General features: G+C 42.7%; 2 protein-coding genes and 1 long non-coding RNA gene across 6 annotated transcripts in view; 1 reads left to right on the top strand and 2 right to left on the bottom strand.

The window, feature by feature from the left end:
* Positions 1 to 12,794, bottom strand: part of LOC127596358 (interleukin-1 receptor accessory protein-like 1) — a 268,134-nt gene that overhangs the window by 189,312 nt on the left and 66,028 nt on the right. The gene's annotated exons all lie outside the window — the stretch shown is intronic.
* LOC127596382 (probable G-protein coupled receptor 34) overlaps positions 1 to 12,794 on the bottom strand; it is a 281,249-nt gene that overhangs the window by 241,910 nt on the left and 26,545 nt on the right. The gene's annotated exons all lie outside the window — the stretch shown is intronic.
* The window catches only part of LOC127596452 (uncharacterized), a 93,729-nt gene that overhangs the window by 65,554 nt on the left and 15,381 nt on the right, over positions 1 to 12,794 (top strand). The window lies entirely within an intron of this gene.

Below are 12,794 nucleotides of genomic sequence, written 5' to 3'. Positions count from 1 at the left end.
TCCGACTACATTTCTCAAGCCCAAATGATATCCCGATGTCGCTGCTGTAGATCCTGGTTGTGTGGATCAGGGAATCTATGTCCCTTTCGCTCTTAGCATACAGCTTTATGTCATCCATGTAGAGGAGGTGACTGATTGTAGCTCCATTTCTGAGGCGGTATCCACAGCCCATCTTGGTGATTACTTGGCTTAGGGGGTTCAGTCCTATGCAGAACAGCAGCGGGGAGAGTGCATCACCTTGGTATATGCCACATTTGATGGACACTTGGGTAAGTGGCTTGCCATTGGCTTCAAGTGTGGTTTTCCACATCCTCATCGAGTTCGCAACGAAGGCTCTTAGGGTCCTGTTCACCTTATACAACTCCAAGCATTCAGTGATCCATGTATGTGGCATCGAGTCATAGCAAGATTGTCATAGCAATATATATATATATATATATATATACATTCATTCATTCATCTTCCGTACCGCTTGATCCTCACTAGGGTATATATATATATATATATATATATATATATATATATATATATATATATATATATATATATATTTATATTCATTCATTCATTCATCTTCCGTACCGCTTGATCCTCACTAGGGTCGCGGGGGGTGCTGGACCCCATCCCAGCCGTCTCCGGCCAGTAGGCGGGGGACACCCTGAATCGGTTGCCAGCCAATCGCAGGGCACACATAGACGAACAACCATCCACGCTCACACTCACACCTAGGGACAATTTAGAGTGTTCAATCAGCCTGCCATGCATATTTTTGGAATGTGGGAGGAAACCGGAGCACCCTGAGAAAACCCACGCAGGCCCGGGGAGAACATGCAAACTCCACACAGGGAGGCCGGAGCTGGAATCGAACCCGGTACCTCTGCACTGTGAAGCCGACGTGCTAACCACTGGACTACCGGGCCGCCATATATATATTAGAGCTGTCAAACGATTAAAATATTTAATCTAATTAAAAATGCAACTGTCATAATTATCTCAAATGAACTAAAAAATTAATCGTGATTACTCACACATTTTTTATCGTTTCTGAATTTCCTTTTACATTTTTTGTCCTATTTTTCCCCATTTTAATGCTCTCATCAACTTGGAATCATGAATCAGTTTTCTAGGTGCCAAATGCAAATATTTACTGAAATAACAATTTTGATTTTCAATTTTACATAAACATTTTTAACTTGGAGCAGTTATTCACACATAATCTCTCACACAATATTACTGTCCATCAACAACAAAAACAATATTTTGTCAGACAACAGCTGCTTTAACAACTTTTTTTATAAAATCAAAACAGAGCAATATAACATTATAAAGTGCACATCTAAGGTAAACTAGTACTCAGCCTATAGTAGATTTAAACCATGGTTGCATACTTCGTTTTTCTCAAGTTTGCTGTGAACACAGCAGTCTGTTTCTGTATGTTTGTTGGAGAATAACGAGACCCCGAATACCAGTGTTCGTTATGTGCCGCTGTATTCAAAACTGCCGGCCGTACAAACAAGCGCAAGCACTTCCCCCGTGCTGCTGGGGCAAACCATTCTGAAAGAGGGGGGTTTCACTCCCCGTAACACAGTCAGGCTATGTTGATTATGTTGGTCCTTCTTGCGCGGAAGTCTCTCTACGGTTTTTGTGTCTACCTCATTTCGGATGACTACGCTTGGTTTGATGACAACACTGGAGACGTTTAATTTTCACTAGGTCGCCACAACAGCAGCGCACTGTCACTGTCAGACGAACACAGAGAAGCTCCACCCGCTTTATTTATATGGACACGGAACGCTGTAACCTTCCACACAAAATAGTTCCAAACAAGTAACAATCGCGTCAGTGGCATACATCGTATACCTGTATGATACACAGAGAGAGCAGAACAGGTAACTTTGGTCTTGTCAGTGGAGCAATCTGGCAACTTTTTAAAAGTAAACTTTCCATTCATAAACTCTTTAAGTATCCGTTTTTCGGTGTCTCGCGCTGCCATGGCTGGCAAAACAGACATGGGCGTGGACTTCTGAAGCGCCGCTTGTTGTTTTGTTTCTGGTGTATTTATAGAACACCGTAACATCCGCTTGTGACGTGCGCCGCGTTAATCTCGCGAGAAAAAATTTAATCCAGTTAAAATTCATTTAAATTAATGCCAATAAAAACGCGCTAAACTGACAGCTCTAATATATATATATATATATATATATATATAGAGAGAGAGAGAGAGAGAGAGAGAGAGAGAGAGAGAGAGAGAGAGAGAGAGAGAGAGAGAGAGAGAGCAAGAGATAGATCACAAAGATGATAGAAAAGAGTCAATATTGTCACTTTTCTAATGTTGTGTCTAGTATCATTGGTCATCTACAACAAATTGCATATAAGAACGTCACGGAACGCTTGATTAGATGGGCACTGTCTTTCACTTCATTATTTCATGGCACACAGCTACCACCAGGTGCCAGACTCAGAATCATTCATTCATTCATCTTCCGTACCGCTTGATCCTCACTAGGGTCGCGGGGGGTGCTGGAGCCTATCCCAGCTGTCTCCGGGCAGTAGGCGGGGGACACCCTGAATCGGTTGCCAGCCAATCGCAGGGCACACATAGACAAACAATCATCCACGCTCACACTCACACCTAGGGACAATTCAGAGTGTTCAATCAGCCTGCCATGCATATTTTTGGAATGTGGGAGGAAACCGGAGCACCCGGAGAAAACCCACGCAGGCCCGGGGAGAACATGCAAACTCCACACAGGGAGGCCGGAGCTGGAATCGAACCCGGTACCTCTGCACTGTGAAGCCGATGTGCTAACCACTGGACTACCGGGCCGCCGACTCAGAATCAATAAAGAATAATATATACTGTCATCCTGGACGCCGACTGGTTAGCGCATCGACCTCACAGTGCAGAGGTACCAGGTTCGATCCAAGTTCCGGCCTTCCTGTGTGGAGTTTGCATGTTCTCCCTGTGCCTGTGTGGGTTTTCTCTGGGTACTCCGGTTTCCTCCCACATTCCAAAAACATGCATGGCAGGCTGGTTGAACACTCCAAAATGTCCTTAGGTGTAAATGTGAGTGCGGACGGTTGTTCTTCTGTGTGTGCCCTGCGATTGGCTGGCAACCGGTTCAGGATGGCCCCCGCCTACTGCCTGAAGACAGCTGGGATAGGCTCCAGCACGCCCCGTGACCCTTGTGAGAATAAAGCGGATCAGAAAATGAATGGATGGATGGATGTTATCCTACACTACAAATGTATGGTACAGAATTTGTGTACCAGTGTGGGACAAATAAAGGATATCTTATCTTATTTAAATTAACAATCAATGCAGATTAATACATGAAGAGGTTGGTGAATGAAAATAACAAATACATTGGGAAATACTGAACCAGCAACAACAAACCCGTCATTTTTAATAACCTTTTACCAAAAAAAAAAAAAAAAAGCACTCCAAGATCACTATCAATTTTTACAATATGCATTCACATGCTGAAAGACCGACATTTTTGCAAGTCACTTCCTACAAACCTTACTTGGTGGTCCAAGGTCAAAATGATCCCACACTTCTGAAGGTTGCATTCCCCTGGCGAACATTACCAACGCATTAAAAAACACATAGTGTGTTCAATAGTTTGGTTGTTGTCGCCAAAGTAACCTGTCAAACCTATGACAGCCACCAAACCGATTTGAGCCGTTCAATACATGCGATCTATGATGCTTCGAACGTCATTGGTCACGTGATATTTGCAGAATGAAGCAAGTTTAGGAAAGAGCTTCGGCTGGCTACTAGTGAGTGCCTAGTGGACATGTTGCAGTTTTGTTGCTAAATCAGTAATCACAGCCTCCATGGCAGTGAATAAAATACACTTCTTAAATAGGGATTACGATAAGTAATTAACACAGGGAAAGCCAAAGAAACAATGCTAATTGCTAGATAAATTGTTTTTGTGAAAGAACTGGAATTAAGTGCTTTTGTGACTGAGTATACCTTACAGATGTCTCCCTGGAACCGCTTTAAAGTGGAGCGTGTTCAACTTTGAACAGCAAAATAGCAAAAGTTAATCAGTGTCTGGATAGAAAACAATACAATATAACACACGGCAAAACAAAAAATGTTATGGCGTTCCATGCGTCAGCCGAGGGAAGTGGCCCAGAAAATTAAATGTACATTAATGTTGAGGATAAGCGACTCAGATTATGGATGGATATACGATATTGAATGAATGTAATATTACAAATGTGATTTGTTTTCATGGCGGCATGATGGTCGACTGCATAGCATTTCTGCGTTCGATTCCGGCTCCGGACTTCATGTATGGAGTTTGCATGTTCTCCCCATGTCTGCGTGGGTTTTCTCTGGGTACTCCGGTTTCCTCCGACATTCCTTAAACATGCATGGTAGGTTTATGTAACACTCTAATTTGTGCTTCGTGAGTGTGAATGTTTGTTTGTCAACGTTTGCTCTGCGATTGGCTGGCAACCAATTCAGGGTGCACCCATCCTACTACCTGAACAGAGCTGGGATAGGCTCCAGCACGCCCACGACCCTTGTGCGAAGAAGCGGAAAAACGAATTAGAAAATGGATGGATGGATTTTTTTTCATGTTTCATTCCTGAGTTTTGATTCTGACTTTTGAGATCTGCGCAGTAAATCACATTCCTGCATAGCTCATCTTTTTATTTTTATTGTATTTGTATGGATCAATTTCTGTGACTGCATGACTGCATCTCTGAAGCTAGTGACCGCCGGTCGGTCCTTTTCCACAATAATTTTTGTCGACCCCAGTAGCCAGTCGGTGTGATGGGGACAGTTAAGACGAGTTATCCGAGCCTTGCCCTTGGTCATGCAAAGTTGATGGGTTGAGGGAAAAATGTGAGGTTGGCTCATTTGTTACTGGCAATGTCGAAACGGGCAGGGTTCTCGAGCCGGAGTGCGGCCAGCTCAGTGGGAAGCTTCAGGTTCTCGCTGTGTTTTGGGGGGGAGGCATGGGGGCTAGAATGGATTAGTGGCTTTTTAATTAATTTCATTAAGTGAAAATTAATTTTACATATGATTAAAGTGAGTTGGATGATTGATCACAGAGTGAAGTAAACTTATAATGAGTTATAAAGTAAGACAAGCACTGTTTTAGTATAAACTGTATTTCACTTTTTCTATCTGGTTACCAATATTTACATGATCATTTACCCCTGTTTTCAGTGTTCAGAAAGGACTGTGAGTACACACTCCGGTCCCTTGATGCCAAATCCATGTGAAAATCAAACTCAAAGCATACAAAACCCTCAAAATTACTGTTGTTTAAAAACAAAATCTGATTTGGATTTTAATCTTGTTTCTAAATGTGCAGTCTTGATTTTAGCACCATAGAAGTATAGTTCAATGTAATCTGATTATGATGCATGTTGACAAAATTTGCCTGCAAACAGTCCCGCTCCACCACCACACACACACACACACACACACGCACACACGCACATACACACACACACACACACACACATGCACACACACACACGCACACACATAAACATATTCACACATTTAGAATGGCAATAATTGTCACTGGACATGCAGGCATTGTGTCAGGTGCACCGTGCTCTGCCTCGGGGAACACGCTTCCTTACAGTCGTTCTCTGTAAGGAAGCATATAATTGGCCCACTGCTATCTGCGCACATTTATGCGGGCACTTGTGTGACAGACTGTCAAACTTTGACAACGACTCATGAATTCCCAGTGTGGAGCATCCCTAAGCTGTTCAGAAGACCTTCTGTCAGCATAGAGATGACAGGAAATTGCCCAGAACCTGCAATCTGTCTCATGATGGTTGGGATTTTCGAGAGGGATACACTGCTTTCCAATTGAGGAAAATAAAAACGGCAGCAGGGAGCAATATTCAGGCACAGGTGTCTAATACTGAACTAGGCAGTTCATTTCCAGCTTTTAAACTTTAATTTGAGGCATCGTCTGGATAGGAGTGTTCCGCTCAGGCATCAAGCAGGAGCATGAGTTTCTCGTAAACATGCTTGCAAGAGCGCTTGTACACAATGCAGCAGATAAGAAAGCATAGCAAGAAAGCGAGAGTCAAACACAAATAGCCCATTAAGCCGCAACCGAGGAAAATACTTCAGCACGTCAGGTCCCTGGAGAAGCTGCAATAAATCCACATGGCTTTGAATGCAATATAGACCAAAACCTGTGCTGCTTGCTGTACGACAAGGGTTTAAATTACGGGGCAGTACACCTTGTTTCCAAATACTCCTCATTTTTCCCTTCAAGGTATTTTGCATGAGGTGGCTCGGGCATCTGATTAGGTTGCCTCCTGGACGCCTCCCTGGTGAGGTGTTCCGGGCATATCCCACCGGCAGGAGGCCACGAAGACGACCCACGACACGCTGGAGGAACTATGTATCGCAGTTGACCTGGGAATGCCTCGGGATCCCCCGGGAAGTGTTGGAACAAGTGGCAGGGGAGAGGGAAGTCTGGGCTTCCCTGCTAAAGCTGTTGACCCTACGTCCCGACCCCGGGGGTCTTTTCTAAGTGGTAGAAAATGGATGGATGGTATTTTTCATCAAGTGTGTTTATGCGAAGAACTATAGGCTCGTTAACGCAATTCCTTGAGCTTGGTTTTCACTTAAATTGTGGGAAATCACTGGTTGTTCAAACTATAAATGCAAATATAGATATGAAATATTAATCACATTAGCATAACTTCGGGCCATACCACTATATGACACTCTCCTTGGCGCGTGAATGTCGACGCGTGCTTACAAGGACAGAAAGAATCATCCTGAATGAGTTATGGTGAGTCATCATGATACTGTACAAAAGTCATCCCAAAAACGTAATCTGTGCTGGGAAGCACATCAGGTACCGGTAATCATTTTTCCATTGCGCTGTTTTCGTTAGGTCACAGCAAATGTAATGGGGAAAGTGTCAACGTTGTGACGGTGACTGCTCTTTTTGGTGTCAGGGACAGCTCAGATTTACCTTGTGAAATTGCAGAAGCAAGGGAAAGTTCTTCGGATTTTAGCAATGCAAGCGAGAAGAGACTATTTGTTTTGTAAGGGCACTTTGGAGGAGAAGCAGAGATGTAGGCTTATTACACTTCTGCAGTCAATTACAAATAAATCCGATGATTTACTCTGTGAAGGGCCACGGATAAAACCTCCCATGCAAAGGATGCATTTTTTCATTTTATTTGCTTGCTTATCCAACGATGGCCTACATTTACCAATTATACTTTTGTAATCTGTTGTTTTCTGATACACACTTTCAGATATTTGTAATATCTCATCAACACATTGATAATCTGTTATACCGCCATTATTGCGGACCGAATTGACCTTTTCTGAAGTGATGAGATAATTCATTCATTCATTCATTCATTCATCTTCCGTACCGCTTGATCCTCACTAGGGTCGCGGGGGGTGCTGGAGCCCATCCCAGCCGTCTCCGGGCAGTAGGCGGGGACACCCTGAATCGGTTGCCAGCCAATCGCAGGGCACACATAGACGAACAACCATCCACGCTCACACTCACACCTAGGGACAATTTAGATCGTTCAATCAGCCTGCCATGCATATTTTTTGGAATGTGGGAGGAAACCGGAGCACCCGGAGAAAACCCACGCAGGCCCGGGGAGAACATGCAAACTCCACACAGGGAGGCCGGAGCTGGAATCGAACCCGGTACCTCTGCACTGTGAAGCCGACGTGCTAACCACTGGACTACCGGGCCGCGTGATGAGATAATCTCATAGCTTATTCAACAGGTGTGGAAATTTGGGCCATTCTTTCGGAATGGAAAGGCGTTATGTCTTATCGACTGCAGCCTTATCAGCAGCCCCTTGGGTTCAAGAGTAATCTTCTTGGCCTGCATAGCAAGCCTTTTTGCAGTGGTTCTGACAGAGTGAAGAAGGGGGGGGGGGGGGGGTCAGAAATGACTTGACTGAATTTGTCAAAGGTACCATACACGAATGCCCAATGAGAACTAAACAAGATCATTCATCAGTGGTTTTTGATCTCTGCACTTGATCACCTGCTGGATTTCCAGCTGAACCCCCTCTACCCACCATTCATTATGACTGCTAGCAGGAAGGCAGAAAGACTTCAAATTCACTCATGTAGGAAGCATTTACACCATGTTTGATGCTCTGTCAATCATCGATTGGCGATGTAGTGTTGAGAGTAGGCTGGATGAGGTCGAAATATGGAGTGGGTGGACAGTGGGTGGAAAGCGGCTGCACTATGAACAAGATGTGCAATAATAGTCAATCTCTCAAGAGTTGCTTGGATTCTGTGAGCAAAATAAAATGACGATAATGTCGGTTCATACATCACAGCAAATCATTATTCCTCCTCTTTTGATTATCCGATCGGAAGCTGAAGTCAAAAGCTCTTTCACCGTTTTTGGTTTCTTCCTTTGGCAGTGTTACGGCATCACTTCGGCCTCGTATTCATACAACAGAGTTTCATCATTCTCGCGTGGACACAAACATTTGTTGAAACGAGAATGTGACTGCGGGAAGCTTTTTTGAAAACCAACAAGAAATGCATTGATTCTGTCTCTGTGTATACATGGCATGAGTGGTGGGGCTTTGGCCAGGATCATGTGCCACGCTTGTTGCTTTCTACCTTTCCTTTTAATTTCCCTTTTATGTTTCAGCGGAGGAAAAGTTCGGTGTACAAGACGTAGAATTTTTTTTCAGTGTTAAGACCGAGAGAAGAAAGAGCTCATCTGTTATAAATGAATGACACATTTAATTTGTGCACTGAATGAATTCTAACCTGTTCACCCTGCTGTTGCCATTAGCAAAATGTGTTCTTTAAAAAGCTGGGGTGGGGGGTATTTGCCCACATTACCCGATGATGAGAAAGCATGTCTCTCAGTATTCACACAATAAAAACATGAAAGAATAAGAAGATAGGATATGATACAGGCACTCAGAGGTTGGGCTAAAGTTAGAAGTAATGGTGCAAGAATGCCACCCCTCCCCCGTGTAAAAATAAATAAAGAGGGAGGAGCAAGGAGGGGTTACTGCAGCAAATATAAGTATTCACACTCAACCACTCTTTTTCAGCTGACGCAGAAGAAAAGCTCTACTGTTGAACCATATAACAAGATCGCTGGACCGTCATTAAAATCCAGCACCTGCCAGACAAACCAAGGCCCAAGTGACTGCTGGCTGGCATTGTACCCCAAAGAAATGGGTCTTGTTGAACAATATCCTCCTTTGTCAGCACTTCTGTGCAAATTTTATCCACTACTCCGTGGTAGGTCAAATCCTGGAGTGGAATTCACTCCTTTGCCAGATCCTTCAATATTTTATCTGACTAGCCCTATTACAGGCCACATGTGTTGCACCAAGTAACTCACAGATAATTTTAGCTTGGAAAAAATTACACAGTACCATCATTCCCAAATAGTCCCACCGCCTGACAGATAAGAAGACGGAAGCCTATCTGTGACATGCATCAGATGGTTCCATTTCCTCATGTACCGGTAAATATCCATACAGGCATTAAAAAAAAAAGACAGTGTGTGCAAATTTCAGGCGGCTTCTTCGATCACCCCCATGATGGAAACGCAAGATGAAATTAGCGACATTGGGCATTTATCTATTCATTCAATTAGAATATTGGCATAAATCCTTTATGGCTCTGAGATCTGCATACTTGGGTCAAATAGTGGGGCCCAGAGTTCAAAGTAAACACGGTGACCCTGCATTTTGTCGTTATGCTGGACACAAATGGAATAAGCTGCCAACAAAAATGAAGTAATTCCTAAGTGTAAATGCTTCTAAATCCAGGTTAAAAAAAAACATTTATTTTTCTCATGCCTTTGAGTGAGGTCCTCTCAAAAAAATTTAATCTTTTTTTTCCCCCAGAAATTTCAGAAACCCACTTTCTTTATCTACCTGACTTGTAAATGTAGGGTGGCACTGTGGTCAACGGGTTAGCATGTCGGCCTCACAGTACGGAGGTGCAGGGTTCCTCTGCAGAGTTTGCATGTTTTCCCCATGCCTGTATGGGTTTTCTCTGGATACTCTGGTTTCCTCCCACATTCCAAAAACATGCAAGGCAGATTAATGCAACACTTTAATTTGTCCCGAATTGTGAATGTGAATGTGAATGGTTTGTTTGTCCATGTGTGCCCTGCGATTGGCTGGCAACAAGTTCAGGGTGTATCCTCCTGCCTGCTGTCCAAAGACAGCTGGGATAGGCTCCAGCATGCCCGTGACCCTTGTGAGGGTAAGCGAATCAAAAAAAATGGATGGATGATGCCCAAAAGGTGTAGAGGTGACTAAAACCTGATACCGTGTGAGTAAATTTGATTTTTAGTAGTCAGCTTATTCCTGCGCCCCATGAGCCTTTGAGTGAATTATGTGTGTTACTATAACTGAAAACTGTTATTTTGTTTACATGGAAACTGTTTGGGCGAGGCCAGTTTCTATCACAGCTACCGACTTCATGTGAGGATACCAGTGCAGCTTAGACTAGCGACATTGCTACGTTTGGAACTCTTACGCTTTAGACGACAGCACAATGCTCAAGCTCAAAAGTCTTTTGTCCATGGGTGAGGGTGAAATGAAATATTTGCTCATATTTGCTCAAATATGATTATTTACCTTTTAACATTCAAGTTCTTGGTTCTTACCTTTATTATAATAATTTATGATATTCCTTTACTGCATGTGATGACAATGATCATGTAAATGATTCATCAAAAATAATTAGCAAACAGATTAATATAATAACCAGCATGTTATTTCCATTTTTAGAACAGTTCTAGGGTTTCGAATGTGGTCCTTGGAGGTTACCTGGTGCCCACGGGCATCACATTGGTGAATCCTGGTATGAGCATGCAGGAGTGATAATCAGGAGGAACTTCCACACCAACGATGAAGGGCTAACAGCTATTTTAGGTAGTATCTGGACTGTAATATGTAAGGTGTATTGTATTTTCAAAAGTATTGAAAAATACGACCATATTTACTAACCAAACAGTTGATGTTTTTTCAGTAAGACCCGAGCACCAAGTGAACAGTGCTGCAGTGAATGCTTGGCAGAGCATCTCTCGGATGAAAACAACATTTGGTGATGTCGATGGGGTCCAGACTTCCAAAGTATTCTTTCTTCATTGACTCTTAAAAAATAACACTCATAGGGCAGACTCACTGCTGAATGATCTACTTATTCATGTTTTGAGTATATGATTATTTACCTTTTAACATTCGAGTTCTTGGCAAACAGTGCTTCGTGTTGACCCTGCTATTTAGTAAACGTCAACATTGCATAGGTTTAATTTTGGTCTCCTCGTGCCTTTACCCCCATGTGCCTTATTTTCATTGCACCCCGATGGCTTGTACACACGGGACAGAATGGGAACAAAAGCAGACATGCATCCAATAAACAGCCATGCATGATTGAATGTGCGCATTTCCGCGACTATGCAGCTCGTGCATCATAACTCCCATCGAATGCGACATCGCATTACTGAAGCCTTCAGAGAGCCTGTTTATTGTTACACTATTTTACTTGACAAATCCATGGAGGCCATGCGAGTGTGAAATGGGATCACGGGCATCAGCCTTTGCAGTGATATTCCTTCCCGTGCACCTTGGGGTTTGGTTGAGCAAAGGAACAGGCATACACTAATCATAGCCACAAACCAACCAACAACAAATCAGCACACTGCTCCGAGGGGCTTTCAGAATCTTTCAAACACTTCAGCATGTACATGTCAGTTTGCCTTGCGCTAATCTGCTCAGCGCTATCTGGGTCATGTGAAAACAGAATAGCCTCATCAGAAGAATGCTACTGAACCTTACGTTTTCCCACCACAGTCTTCAATCTCCTCCTCGCTGAACCAAATATCCGTCATGCCTCCGCTCACTTCCTCGTCACATTTTTTAAAAATCTGGCTACATGGACATTTTGTGATACGGTGCAACATTGGGGTGTCCATGATTTTGCATGATGGTAAGAAAAGATATATTCCAGAGATGACTTATTGTCAAAAACTGACCAAACAAGAGGTATCCTTTGGAAACAATTGCTTTTTTAGTCAGATAACAAACACCATCGTAGATGTGCCTTGACACATCTCATGCATGCGCAGCTGAGGTAATCATGAGAAAAGTATTATATACCCTAAACTTCTCCTTGTGTGCTGGAAAGCTGTCCACCGCTCACTCATGGTGTGAGCCAGGCGGGTGACGCTGGCAAACGAGACACAAATGAATAATGGTGAACACATTGCAATCTGTAACTGACCCCACAGGACTCGAAGTGGGACTGAAAAGCTTGGCTGGATTTACTGTATTTTGCACGTAAAAGCCTTTTCACAGCGCCTTAAAATCCGATGCGCCTTGTGTATGGTTATTACGGAAATATGTCGACCCCAAAATGGCTCCTTGCTCCGGACAAGCTTACAACGCAGAGTTCAAACTTAACGTGATCAGGTTACGCAGTTGTACACGGAAATAAAGCAGCGGAAAGAGAGTTCAATGTTAACGAATCAATGTCATACTTGATGTTGGGTTAAAAAAAAAACTACACAAATCAAAGTTAAGAAGATAAATTTGATATACTCATAAAATATAATAATACAACAGAATTACATTGATCAACTTTTTAAATGTATTAAAGAAATGCAGTATTTGCAGTGAGAAAATTGATATAAAAAGGAGAAATAATAATTTTATATATATATATATATATATATATATATATATATATATATATATATATATATATATATATATATACAAACTGAAAGGTGTATAAATAGATAAGT

The sequence above is a fragment of the Hippocampus zosterae genome, chromosome 2 (genome assembly GCF_025434085.1).
Source record: "Hippocampus zosterae strain Florida chromosome 2, ASM2543408v3, whole genome shotgun sequence".
NCBI classification, from domain to species: Eukaryota; Metazoa; Chordata; class Actinopteri; order Syngnathiformes; family Syngnathidae; genus Hippocampus; species Hippocampus zosterae.
The sequence above is the reverse complement of the archived record's forward strand: the minus strand, read 5'-3'. Positions and strand labels throughout refer to the sequence as shown.